Raw genomic sequence first — 14,161 nt, 5'->3', positions numbered from 1 at the left:
TCTGGTAAGAAAAAAAGACAGAAGAAGCCATGGGAAAACACAGGAGGACTACACCTTGAAAGTGATTACTTTGGGACCCCCATAAAATTCTGTGAATAAGACTGTGCGATTGCACAATAAAAGCCTCATCTAGAAGCAAGTGATGACAGACAAAAGATTTGAAGCAAGAATTTCCTGGTCCATAGCTCAGTCTATATTTAGCCACTGTGCTATAATAGCATAGTGACTAAAGGCGCAATCCTACACATGTTTAGACAGAAAAACGTCCTACAACTCCCAGCATTCCCTAGCCAGCATGGCTAGCTAGGGAATGCTGGGAGTTGTAGAAACTTTTTTCTGTCTAAACATACATAGGATTGCACCTTAAGAGTGCCAAACAAGTCAGTGGGATCCTAAAACTGGAGGAAGAAAGATTCTTTTCTCCCACCTGAAGAGGGAGCTTACTTTTTAAGGGTTACATATCCCTCCAGCCACTAGCTAACGCTACCCAATTTGATTTCTATTGACTTTTTTTTAACCTAGCATACCACCTAAAATTAATCTCCAGTTTTGCTAATACAAAAGCAGCAATATTTCTCTTTATTGCCGTTCTCCCCCGCCTCCCCCAAACAAGAAACCTGTATGTTGCACTTAAGACTGGAGACAGATAACTGCTGGATTATATGTTTTTTAAAAACAGGGGATCTGCCCTTGTGCATTACTTTGTCCCAGCAGTTCTATGTGCAACCTATGTGAAACTTGCCTGGCACCTGGTAAAGCCTAATCCAATTAACTCTGCCATCTCCTCCTAAAAAGGTAAAGGTGTCCCCAACCAGTCGTGTCCGACTCTAGGGTGCGGTGTTCATCCCCGTTTCTAAGCCGAAAAGCCAGCGCTGTCCGAAGACGCTTCCGTGGTCATGTGGCCAGCATGACTGAACACCGAGGTGCACGGAACGCTGTTACCTTTCCCGCCGAGGCGGTACCTATTTATCTACTTGCAATTTCTTGCTTTCGAACTGCTAGGCTGGCAGAAGCTGGGACTGAAGACGGGAGCTCACTCCGTCACGCAGCACTCGGGTCTCGAACTGCTGACCTTCCAGTCTGCAGTTCAGCGTCTTAACCACTAAGCCACCGCAGCCCCTTACGCTTACCTTAAGACTGTGACTAAATGCAGCCTTTGTGGCTACATCAAGCCAGTTTTCTCCCTTCCACTTGACTCTGTGCAGCATCCAGGCTGATGAAGTATTCTGGAGAACTGAAAAGTACTGCCTGACCATGGAAGTTAGAAGCTAGTTTTGTGCGGGAGGAGGACCACAGCTCAGTGGTAGAATGTGTGCTTTACATGCAAAAACTCCCAGGTCCTCTCCAGGTAGGGCTGGAACCCTGCCTGAAACCTGGGGGAGCTGCTGCCGCCAGTCTTCATTCATTCATTCATTTCATTTCTATACTGCCCAATAGCCAAAGCTCTCTGGGCAGTTCACTAAAAATAATTCAACATTGGCAATACTTTGCTAGATGAATCAATGGTCTGATTTGCTATAACACTGCTTCCTATGTTTAATCAAGCTTATTTAAACACTCCAAAAGAAAACAGTGTACTTGTGTCACAGCAAAGAAAACCGGTTGCTGATAAACACACTCTGCATATTATTCCAAATTGGTGGAACCATTTCCAGTCTTCCTCAAACTTTGATTCCATTTGCATTCCGTATTATACTGATTTGTCCGTCTGGCCCATGTCGACTTACTCAAAATAGCTACATCCCATAATGTTACAGATAATTCCCTCAGTCTTGGGATCTGCCTCATTTCCCAGTATTTAGCATAAACAATTCTAGCTGCAACACCCATCTGGAAATACGGTGTTTCTTTAACCTTAACAACTTATTTCAGGAAGGCCAATAAAAAATGGAATCTGAAACATATTCTACCCAATATTGTAAACAATAATTGTTTTTATGAAAATTGAGATTACCACTTTCTTTGAAACAATAAAAGTTACAATATCGCAATCCATTGTGATTATTTTCCCTTGGGAGAAAATAAAATTTATGAAATACTTTATTTTGGCCAGAGTACACAGCATGACTACATCTGAGTGCAGACATTTTGATTCGGAAAACATCCCAGCATCCAAACATGCGATGGATGCCAGGTAAGAAAATGTGGTAGACCAAAGAACAATCCCGCAAGAACTGTGATCTGCACATTTTAACTATCACTGACTTAAGTGACAATTGATCTAGGTGGGGAAAAAATACCCCCACCCCTTTAAATAGAAGAGCAGCTGAATAATGAAGCAAGCTACTTGGGAGCTGAGAAATCTCCTTAGAGCAAGGCTTTCAAAACAAAGTCTGGAGAAGTATCAGTCAGGGACTGCAGATAAGAAATCTCTAGCTCCAAGGCTATAGGCAATTCCTTCCCCTCTAACAGTTGCGCATCTCTGGCTTTGGTAAATTCCCCACCCACCGTTTATTTTATACTATTAGTGTGGCATGGGCAGTATAGCAGCTCTACTGAATGACAGTACTGCGGGCCAATGAAGCATCTCCATAACTGTCACATGGAATTTCCCAGCCCTTTTCCATTTATCTTCCTCCTGTGCCTGGGACAATAGAGAGATTTGCTAGCAAAGATACAATTTTGTTTAGTTATCCTTGGAAGGTTCAAACTGTTTGTTTCCCCATCCCTACCCCATTGTGTGTGATCAGGACTGGCCCAAAGTATTTTAATGCCTGAGGCTAAAAATGTAAGTGGCCCTTCCCTCTACCATCATGCATTTGCTCAGCTCCCATTCATTTCAAGGGGCTCGCCCAGCAGAATGTTGTTGATCGTGCCCCATGGATCAGATCTGTTTGCCTGCCACCCTTAATGGTGCCAAAAAATGCTGCTGGATGTGGCAACCTCACCTTACCCTAATAATAAAGGTGCCTCTGTGTCAGAGTTTGGGAATCCTTTCAAGGAGGCATAAAGATGTGTCCTTGTTGATCAACCAACAAGCTCTCTATGTGACAATTGCACAAAGTAGCATGCTAACCAATGCGGATGCACTCCTTAACAGGGCTCAAAACTCAGTGATAAAGCACATACTTTGCATGTATAAAAGCCCAGATTCGATCCCTAGCCACTCCAGTGAAAAAGGATCGCATGGAGATCAAGATCAAATGGAGAGGAGGAAGACCAAATAATGATGATGATGATGACGCGGGTGGGAAGGACTTTGGCAAGCCACTGCTAGTCCAAGTAGACAATACTAAGTTAGGCTATGTTAGGTTACATCAGGGGTGCTGAACCACAGGCCTGGGGGCTGAACCCTGGCCACCCAGAGTTCCCTGGATGACCATGCCCCCTTCTCTCAGCCCCAGCCCCTTCCCCAACCACCAATCATTGGGTAGTTTCCCCACTTTTGTACACTTTTCCCCCATTCTAAAAAAGTGGGTGGATGCTGTTGCACTTGTGCCCTGCTTGTGGGATCCTGGTTGACAGCTGGTTGGCCACTGTACGAACAGAATGCTAGACTAGATGGACCCTTGGTCTGATCCAGCATGGCTCCTATGTTCTTATTTGGAAATGCCTCTCCTAAGATTGAAGTTACTGGAAGTAAGAGCTTTAAGCTAAAACATTCTCGTGTGCTTTGCTATTTTGCCCCTGCCCCTTTCTGCTTTTGGCCCCACCCATTACTGGAATGCAGGTTCTGAGAGTTTATCCAAAAAGGAATTTGGCTCTCGGGCTGAAAATATTTACCTAAGTATTTACACAGCCTATCACGGCTAGGAAGAGGAGGAAGCGAATGGCTGCCAGAACAGCCGCCATTCGCAAAGCAGCGCCGACAGGAGCAGGTAAGTGCTCCGTTTTGCGCGCCTTTCGTGGGGCGGGGGCTTCGTTCCGCGACGGATTTCGGAGAGGCCAAATGCCAGTGCATTCGGCCTCACCGAGATCCGTCGCGGAATTCTCTGACATCCCTAGCACCAGGTTGGGGAAGGCTGGGTTAGATGGACTACAGGTCTGACTCAGCATACGGCCACTTCATATTTACTAAATCATTGTTCTGATTCAGTAAAAGGCAGGTCCCAAAGTCTGATAACCTTGTAAGACATTTGCTTAAGAATTATCTTGGTGTCAATGTAGAACAGGACGCATTTGACCTCTCTAGAGCTGTGATTTCCAGTTCTATATATAGCACTGAGTGATGGCCACGCGAAAACCCCGTCAAAGCAGTGCAATCCTGACAGCTGCTAAGCTCATCAAAATAAAAGCTAGGATCCTCCCTAACTTCATTAATTTCATTGCAAGCGTACAGCTTCAGCCATTAAATGTGGCTCAGTAGTTTACAGATAGGTTTGTTTTGTATGGACTACATCAATGCTCCTGGAACATCCAGATACAAAAATCAACATTTCTGGCTCCCTTCCAGCTTCAGAGCAAATTCTTTTTGCAGCCATTCTCTCCTCTGCCCTAACCCTCCATGCAGTGGCCACGATCCAAAACAGAGGTGATCTTATCCATGTTTACACAGAAGTAAATTCCACTAAGTACAATAGAGGTTTCTGCCAGGTGCATGCAGATAGGATTGCATCCTTAAGTGTGAAATCCATGGGTTTAAGCACACAGCTCTGTGTAGGTTGAATTATAAGCATTATTTTGTGGAAGGAAACTCTACTGGCCTAGTTTGCACAAAATATTAAGCCATGGTGTGGTTTGTTGAAATCATCCTTGCAAACAAACCACATTTTGTTAAGCAGCTATAAACCACAAATAGAAGCCATGGAGCCAGTTCACATGTCTCCATGGCAAATTATGGGTAAATCAACCCATGATTTGTCAGGAAGAGCCACTTCCATTTATTCTAAACAACCTCTGACCAGCCCAATCGGAGCTTGTCAGTGTGATGTGCAAACCTGGACCGATAGGTTGTTTAGGGGCTAAACAACCCAGCAGTTAACCCAACAACAAACTGTGGGTTAACTGCTGGATTGTTTAGCCCCTAAACAGCTCACCAGTTCAGGTTCGAACATCACACTGATAACCTCCGATTGGGCTAATCAGAGACGGTTTACAGTAAACAGAAGTGGCTGACTGGTGACATGCCCCGCAAATGGTGGGGTAAATAGCCCATAATATGCCACCATGATGTGTGACCCAGGTCATGGTTTGTTGTTGGCTTATGAAGTCTGGTTTATTTAAATCATGGCTTGTTGTGATGTGTAAGCCAGAACTGTGGCTTATCCATGGCTTACGTATGCTGCTGCCTGCCCTGAAACAGAGGCACCTAGCAAGACTAGCCTGAATATGAAACCGCTCTGAAGGTTGGCAAAATGCACAGGAGAGAAGCCAGAAATAGTGGGAAAAGCCACAGTTGGTTCGCAAGACAATTCATGGCTAAAGCATCAAATTAACATAAAGCATCAAGTTAATATGGTTAACATAAACCATGGCTTAGTGTCAGAGGCACTGCTAGGCCTGGGCCCCGAATTTATTTCCTAGGACCCCAGATCTATTCCCCAGAACTCCGAGTGTCCATTGGTGCCAATGGAAGATTTCTCAGTTCAATTGCCATGCAGGGGGTGATTTTCAAGGAGGACTGAGGATGGGGAGGAAAGGTTTAACCCTCCCCTCCCGACATGCTGGAACCCCTTCCCCCAAATCAACTGTATGGCAATTAAGCTGGGGGCGGGGAGAACTTGCATTAGTGTTAATCAAAGCTTTTCTTCTAAGCTTAACTGCATGAGATGGGGGCAGTTTTCCTCCAGGGGGGAAAGAGAGAAGTGAAGTGGAGTAAGGGACAGCGAGAGATTGCAAATTAATTGTAACTGAAGAGGAACTACTGATTTGGGACTATCTGGGATGGGGTGTAAATTAATTAAACCAAATTAAGAGAGCAATCCTATGCCCCTAGACAGCGTCTGCGGGAGTTAGGGGATTTTTCGGTTTCCTGGCTCTGAGCTTGTAGACAGCGCTATGAGCTCAGAGCTGGGAAACCGCGCTCCCTGCCCCCTCCCCCTCATAGCCGTTGCAGACAGAACCACACCAGCGGCCCCTCTGTGCCTGTAACACAGAATGTGGAAAGGGCAAAAATGGGGCATTCCCGGGGGTGGGGAGACGAGGAGACCGCAGAAGCTGTTTTAAACAGCTTCCTTTGCGGTTTCCAGGCCTGTTCCTGCCCCTTCCCCAAAGCTGTGCTAAAGACACCCAAAATCAGGCATCTAAGGCAAACTGCAGGGCAGCTAGAGCACATTGGGAATCTTCTCCTCAGTGCTTCAGCCACCCTGCACTGGATAGGCAGTCGTCTCCGACTTCAGAGGTGGTTGGAGGCGACTGTCTATCTCAGTAAGATTGTGTGCTAACTGGCTGGCTTTACCTTCTGTGAAATTTAAAGAAATCCTAGTAAATAAATAAATAGTGCACATTTTATACAAATTTGTGTCCTATGGGCCTGGGCCCCAAACCTTTTAAGTGCCTATGAATGTCCCTGCTTAGCGCTATGTGCAAATGCAGACACAGTTTTTATGACTACACCTACATTGAAATGATTGGGGCAAAAATGCCCTAAATCCAAAACCCGGGGAACATATAGGGCTCTTTTTTCCAGCAATGGGAGAAAAGATCCACGAGAGCAAACGGCTTTCTTTCCCAAAGTTAACCACTGGAAAATCTTTTTGTGCACAGAACAGCTCTGCTGAATTGTGGCCAGTCCACACTGTAGATTAAAGGCAGAATCCTATCAATTGCACCCTCGATGCTCATAAGCCTCTGAACTTGAAGACTTATGAATATCCAATGCTGAGCAGGAGGTGCAGCGGAGACGATCCTTGCTTCTGCCATGCTTCCCACTCTGCATTTCAGCTACACTGTCTTTTTCACCCATCTAGCTGGGGCATCTCAGAGGTGGAGGGAGCAATCCAGTCTCCTCCCTGCCCACCTTTTACCTCCCACTTTTACCTCCTCTCTGAGGTGGCTTTTGTAACCTCGGAGAGGCAGCCAGTGTGGTTCTCTCCACGCCGGCTGGGAGGGGGCAGGCAGCATGGATTCCAAAGTATCCTATGGCCCCTCAGACGCTGTCTAGTGGCCATAGGATTGCTTCCTAAGGTGTGTAGGATGTTTCTAGATTCTTAGGGAGGGGGAAATAAATATTTGTAAGGAAGTTCTTTATGGGACACATGTGGGGGAGTTTATTCCTTATGTAAATAAATCCATTTATACAAACTTGGCTGGTTATCAGCCAGCTGCAATAAATTATAATCTAAATTTAATTATTTCATATTAATTTTTGTACACTCAATCCCCTATTGTTCCTTTGATTCAGTCTTCAGGTTACACTGGGTGTTATGTTCTTAGCCTCAAGCAGTCTCAGCAACTTTGGTGGGAGGATACTAAAAGGAAGGCTGCGATCCTTTGCACACTTACTTGGGACGAGAACAAGCTCCACTGAACACAATATGACTTGCTTATGATTGTGCCGTAAGCAGTCTGAGAATTGTGACTAAGACCAATGTCAGTTAATTCAATAATAACGTAAAAATGAAGATGTGCAAGCAGATTCAGTTTTAGATATTACAGGTAGATAAAAAGAAAAGAAGCTACATACACAAATATATAACACCATTCTTTTAGATCATGAGACCTTATAACAAAGAGTGGGCCAGTTCACATGATCCAACAGTCCACTGCGTGCGAGCAGCCATTTTGAATATTCAGCTCCTGGCCATGACTCATCATGTTGTACAATACTTTTCCAGCTGCTCTGGCTGCCAGTCTATGTCCGGGCCCAATTCAAACTCCTGGTATTAACACTCAAAACTCTAAACGGCTTGGGGCCAGGTTATCTGAAGGATCATCTCCTCCCATATACACCTGCCCAGACCCCAAGATCAACTTCATCAGTCCTTCTCCAGGAGCCCCTGCCAAAGGAAGTGAGGTGGGTGGCTACCAAGAATAGAGCCTTTTCTGCTGTGGCATCCCAGCTGTGGTATGAGCATCCCAGAGAGGCTTGCCTGACGCCTACATTGTGCTCTTTCCAGCACCAGGTGAAGGCCTTTTTATTTTCCCAGGCATTTTAGTCTTTTATCTCTGTTGTTGTTTTAAATCTGTTATTGTAGTTTAAATCTCTCAATTGCTGCTAAGTTTTATTCTGGGTTGTACTTTTATACTGTAGCTTTTAAGGTTTACATTTTATATTGTATTTTAAAATGTATTTTGTGGTTTTAATTGTTGAAACCCGCCCAGAGAACTTCGGCTATTGGGAGTTATAGAAATGTACTAAATAAATAAATAGAAAGGATAGCGAACATTTCCAAGCTCCTCCTTGCTGCTGGGCTGGAGGAGGAGCAGGGAGCACACAAGCCAAGGCGGGTCTAGGCTTATTCTTATAGCCCCCACTGTTTCTCAGCCTAACTTATTGCACAGGATTGTTATGAAGGTCAAGGGGAGGGGAAGAACATATATGCCACCTTCAGCTTTTTTGATTAAGGGTAGTATAAACTTTGTAGAAGAAGAAGAAGAAGAAGAGCAGCAGCAGCAGCAGCAGCGAGTTTGACCTGTATCTAAAAGTGTATCAGGAGTAATTATGCACTATACTTCAAAGTAAGGGGTTGTAATTCTAGTTCTCATGTGCCTGCTAGCTCATCCACTGAGCCCTCCTGTCTTGTGGTGCTGCTATTTAATGCTAGGTTGGTCCGCAATAAGACCAAATTCATTCATGATTTAATCATGGATGAGAAGACCGAAGTGTATTACTGAGACTTGGGTGGGTGAGCTAGGTGGGGTTGACCCGATTCAGCTCTGCCCACCTGGGCACTTGGTGCAGCACCAACATAGGTTGGAGGGCTGAGGGGGTGGGGAGAGTCGATGTGGTTCATAGAATTTCCATCTCCATCACCAGGGAACCACTCCACCTTGGAGCAGGCCTTGAGGGGCTGCACCTGCTGTTAGGCCAGAGAGACAGATTGGGGATGCTGCATCCATCCTGCTGCCCAGCATCCTCCCTGACTGAGCTGGCAGAGGTAGTCTCAAGAGTGGTGTTAGAGGATCCCAGGACGATGGTTCTGGGTGACTTCAACTTCCAGGCTGAGGCTGTCTCAGGAGTTCCAGCTTGGGACTTAATGGCCTCCATGACAACCATGGGGCTGTTTCAGTTTGTCATCGGCCCAACAAGTGAAGCAGGGCATACCCTTGATTTGGTTTTTTCTCCAAGTTGTAAGTTGGGTGGTCTGAAGATTGAGGGGGTCCAAGTAACCCCATTGTCATGGTCAGACTATTTCCTGGTGAGGTTTGAACTCACCGTGTTACTTCCCTCCTGCAGGGGTGGGGGACCTATTTCGATGGTCCGCCCCAGGAGACTGATGGAATCCAATGGACTTCTGAATGCTCTTGGGGCTTTTCCAGTGGAGAGAGCTGATGAGCCAGCTGAGGCCCTAGTCTCACTGTGGAATAGTAGGATATGGAAGGCCATTGACTTGATTGTACCTGAGTGCCCTCTCCAGCACTGTAGAGCCCTCTCTGCTCCTTGACGTACTGGGGAGCTGTGGTCAATGCAACAGGCTGGACATCGGCTAGAGCGCAAATGGTGCAAGACTTGAAGCGAGGATGACCGACCATGATCTAGAGCACATAATCGTGCCTACTGTGTGACAGCGCAGGCGGCAAAGACCTATTTTGCTGCCTCCACTTCATCCTCGAGTAGCCATCCGGTGGAACTCTTCCGGGGGGTCTGGGGGTTGTTAACACCCTCCCCAGCAAATGGGGCCCTGGGCCCGTCAAGGACCCGCTGTGACCTTTTTGTATCACACCTTGAGGACAAAATCACTTGTCTCCATAGCGAACTTGACGCTGTTGCTATCACAGTTCCAGTCAAGGCGTCTGATGCCACCATCTGCCCAGTTTTGTGGGAACAGTTCTAGTTCCTGCAGCCTGATGATGTAGACAAGCGCTTGCAGTAATGCAACCAACCACATGCCCTCTCGATCCCTGCCCCTCTCAGCTAATAAAAGCTAGCAGAGGAGGTATAACCGGGTGGGTTGACGGAGTGATAAATGCTTCCCTGTGGGGAGGGGTGGTCCCTGCTATCCTTAAGGAGGCAGTAGTCCAGCCATTCCTGAAGAACCCCACTCTGGACCCAATGGTATTCGACAACTACCGCCCAGTTGCAAATATCCCTTTCTTAGGGAAGGTACTTGAGAGGGTTGTGGCAGAGTGTAAGCACTCTTGGAGGATGCTGATTATCTAGACACATTCCAGTCTGGGTTTCGATCTGGTTATGGGACTGAATCAGCCTTGGTCGCCCTGATGGATGACCTTCATCGAGAGAGGGACAGGGGGAGTGCAACCCTGTTAGTTCTGCTTGATCTCTCATTGGCTTTTGATACCATCGACCATGGTATCCTCCTGGATCAACACCGTGGGATGGGTATCGGAGGCACTGTGTTACAGTGGTTCTGGTCCTACCTACGGGGTCAATTTCAGAGAGTAGCCCTGGGTGACTGTTCCTCAGCCCCTTGGCAATTGAGCTATGGGGTGCCGCAGGGCACCATCTTGTCCTCAGTGTTGTTTAACATCTATATGAAGCTGCTGGGAGCGGTCATGAGGGGATTTGGAGCTAAATGCCATCAGTATGCTGATGACACGCAGCTCTATCTCCCTGTGACATCTGAATCAGGAAAGGCTGTGCAAGTCCTGGATCAGTGTCTTAACTCAGTAATGGGCTGGATGAGCACCAATAAACTGAAGTTGAACCCTGGCAAGACCGAAGCCCTGTGGGTTAGTGGTTCCTGAATCCAGGAGATAGGCTCATTACCTTTTCTGGATGGGGTTGCACTCCCTCTGAAAGATCAGGTTCATAGTCTGGGGGTACTAATCCATCATTGTCACTGGAGGCCGAAGTGGCCGTTGCAGCTCAGAGTGCTTTTTACCAGTTTTGGCTGGTTCACCAGCTACAGCCTCTCCTGGACAGGGATAGCTTGGCCACAGTGGTACAGGCATTAGTAACCTCAAGACTGGATTACTGCAATGTGCTCTATGTGGGGCTGCCCTTGAGGCTGGTCCGGAAGCTGGAGCTAGTGCAGAATGCAGCAGCTCGGCTGTTGTCGGGAGCCACCCCTTTTTCAGCATGTAACTCCTTTGCTGGGGGAACTGCACTGGCTGCCTATTCACTACTGGGCCAGGTTTAAGGTATTAGAACTATTGTACAAAGCCCTAAACAACTTAGGACTAGGATACCTGAGACAGCACCTTCTTCCTTACCAACCTGTCCGGTCACTGAGGTCATTGGAGGTCTTGCTCCTGGTGGTTCCACACAGACCTATGGCCCGGCTGGAGTCCACCAGTAAGACAGCCTTAAGTGTAGTGGCCACCTTCCTGTGGAATTCCCTGCCTTTGGAGGTCAGGCAGGTGCCAACACTGTGTTGCTTTTGGCACCTCCTGAAGACGTAATTTCGAGAGGCTTTCCCTGAGTGACCAGCCATGGTTTATTATGTTCAGAATCTATTCTTTTAAAATGTTTTAACTGTTTTAATAATGGGTTTTTATTCTTTTATCTTGCTGTTCAACGCTCCAAGATCTTTGATTTGGATCAGTATATAAATATTGTAAACAAACAAACAAACAAATAACTCTGGAGTGGTTTGGATCCAGAAGCCTTGGGTTCAATCCCTGTTACCTCAGTTAAAGAAGAGGGTGGTCAACTTGTGGCCCTCCAGATGTTTTGGCCAACAACTCCTATGATCCCTCCCCATTGGTTATGCTGGCTAGGGATGATGGATGTTGTAGGCCAAAACATCAGGAGGGCCACACCTTGCCCCTCCCCCCAAGTTAAAGGTCCTCTGGAAAGGTCTCCGTCTGAGACCCTGGAGAGCTGCTGCCACTCTGACTAGATGGACCAATGGCTTGATTGAGCGTCATATGCAAATACTAAACCAAAATCTCTGTGCTCCACACAACTGCATTAATCATGATGGTCTAGAATGTATACAGCACTTAGGCAGCCTGGTAACTTTGAATTAAAACTTGTGTACACCTTCATTCTATGCATACTTACTCAGAAGTCAGTCCCACTGGGTTCAATGGGTTTACTCCCCAGTATAACCCCTAATTGTGCCTAGGCTGAGGTTCAGCCTTAATCTCATTGATTTTAGTATTACTATTTATACAGCTCTCTGGCAAGGTATATTGTGCTTTGAAGAGGGTCCCCAGGGTCTTACAATCTAAATGTGACCAGCAGGGAGACAATAGAGGCAAGGGAGGGAAGATGGGTACTTGTTTTCTGTGACAAAGGTTCTTTGACTTTAACAGCTGCATGACAGGCAGATATTCAATAGGTACAACCTCCCCAGATAGCTGTTCTGGAGAGACAACACCAGTTGAGTTTCTGCCTGTCATGCAGTTGTTAACAGCACAATACCACTGATGGTGGGGTGGGTGGGAGGTGGAAACTCTAGGAGTACAGATGTAATGGGAAAGAGGAAGAGACTAGGAACTGAGCCAAGAGCAGGTCACAATCCTGGCCCTCCCTCTTTGTCGCTAGAAATAAGGTTTTCTTTAAAATTAGAAAGCTAATATGTGGGGGAGATCCTGAGAAACCTACCAGATTTCTCTGTTAGTCATCATTGTTTTTGTTATTTGCATTATTATAACGGCCATGCAGGTTCTTACAGTAGTCCTAAGCATGTGTACTCAGGAAGTACGTCCCATTGAATTCAATGGGAGTTGTTCTCTAATAAGGGCGTTGAGGCTTGCAGCGGTTCAGGGAAATCCTATACATGTTTATTCAGAAGTAAATTCCACTACGTTTTATGGAGTGTACTTTCAGAACATGTGTATATGATTGCAGTCTTCGATTCTTAGATGCAGAACTTAACATAATTATGGAGAGGCTTCCCAGGTTTGACTAGGAAAGGGTTAACATATGCTGCCAAAGGGAGATGCAGCTGATAATGACCATCAGGCAGATGCAGACATGCCCAATGCTATGCTTAAGCCAGAGTCACATGACCAATTGCCTAATAAAAGGACAGGCTAAGCTTAAGAGAGAGGGAAATTTCAGAAAAACAATTGTATTTGGAGGTGGGGGAGGGGAAAGGGGAAAAAAATAGAAATGGGGAACAAGTGCTCCTGCAGAGCTTTCTATGGGTGTTAGAAAAAGCCTAAGGGGAAATGGTATCTCTGTTGCTCTATGGTAGCTAAGAAAATAACACTTTAAAGCTGAAATAAGTATCGGATACTGAAATGTGCAATCGATCCAATAGTTGCAGAGATGGTGACTTTTTCACAAAATGTGGACGTTCTCATTCCACACACTTGCATTTTTCCTGCATACACAGATGCAGTGTCTCTATCTAGGAAAAAAACTAAAATTTGTGAATAGGCCTTGAGAAAAACTGGAAGAGAAAAAAAAGTAAAATGAAAATGGGAAGATCTGCTAACAGTGCAATTCTATGCATGCTGCTTACTCAGAAGTCCCATTATGTTCAATGGAACTTACTCCCTAGTAAGGGTAAACAACGGAAGTTACAGATGAAGGACTGAGGCTGAGAGAAGTGGCCTGTCTAAGGCCACCTAGTGGCTGAGATGAGACCCACAGCTCATACCCTTGGCCACTAAGCTACACCAGCTCCAGCAGGCCCAACCTCACCACACAGCACCCGTGGGCTGCTGCCAGGGCCCGATCAGGGTCCGCCACTGACATCTGTCCTAGGCCCTCTTTTTTAAAAAAAAGTCTTCCCAGCAGCAAGCGACAGGGGGAAGTGCCCAGAACATATTCCAGGCATTGCTGCTGCCCACCACGTCATGGCCAATGAGGGCACTTGAAGGCATTTTGCCACAGGCCCCTCTAGAGTAGGCCGCAAGCTCTATGCTGCTGCTTGCACAGACCAACTTCACAGAGCCTTGTTCAGTCACCAGTATTTAACACCAACTCTGACTCCTTCCCTCTCCCGCACTCCCTTTTGGACTGGTACTCTAGAAAAGTATTTGCCTTTGTGAAAATGGATTTGTTATTTGGTGTCAGGAAGACAGAGCGCACTCTTTTGATAAAATACACATGGTATGATACATTCTGTGGTAAAGACACACCGTTCTTTCCCATTGATTTACATTGCTCACAGTGCATTTTGTGTATTTAAGAGGGTCATTGGTTCTTACAGTGCTGCTCTTGCACTAGAAATGCATTCTGTGTCCATGCATGTTGGGATTA

General features: G+C 46.2%; 1 protein-coding gene across 1 annotated transcript in view; it reads right to left on the bottom strand.

Annotated features, from left to right (window-relative positions):
• Positions 1-14,161, bottom strand: part of TET1 (tet methylcytosine dioxygenase 1) — a 93,248-nt gene that overhangs the window by 75,529 nt on the left and 3,558 nt on the right. The window lies entirely within an intron of this gene.

Source organism: Heloderma suspectum, chromosome 3, assembly GCF_057233095.1.
Source record: "Heloderma suspectum isolate Gila_16-S chromosome 3, 16-S_ref, whole genome shotgun sequence".
Taxonomy (NCBI): domain Eukaryota; kingdom Metazoa; phylum Chordata; class Lepidosauria; order Squamata; family Helodermatidae; genus Heloderma; species Heloderma suspectum.
This window is presented reverse-complemented; position numbering and strand designations above follow the sequence as displayed.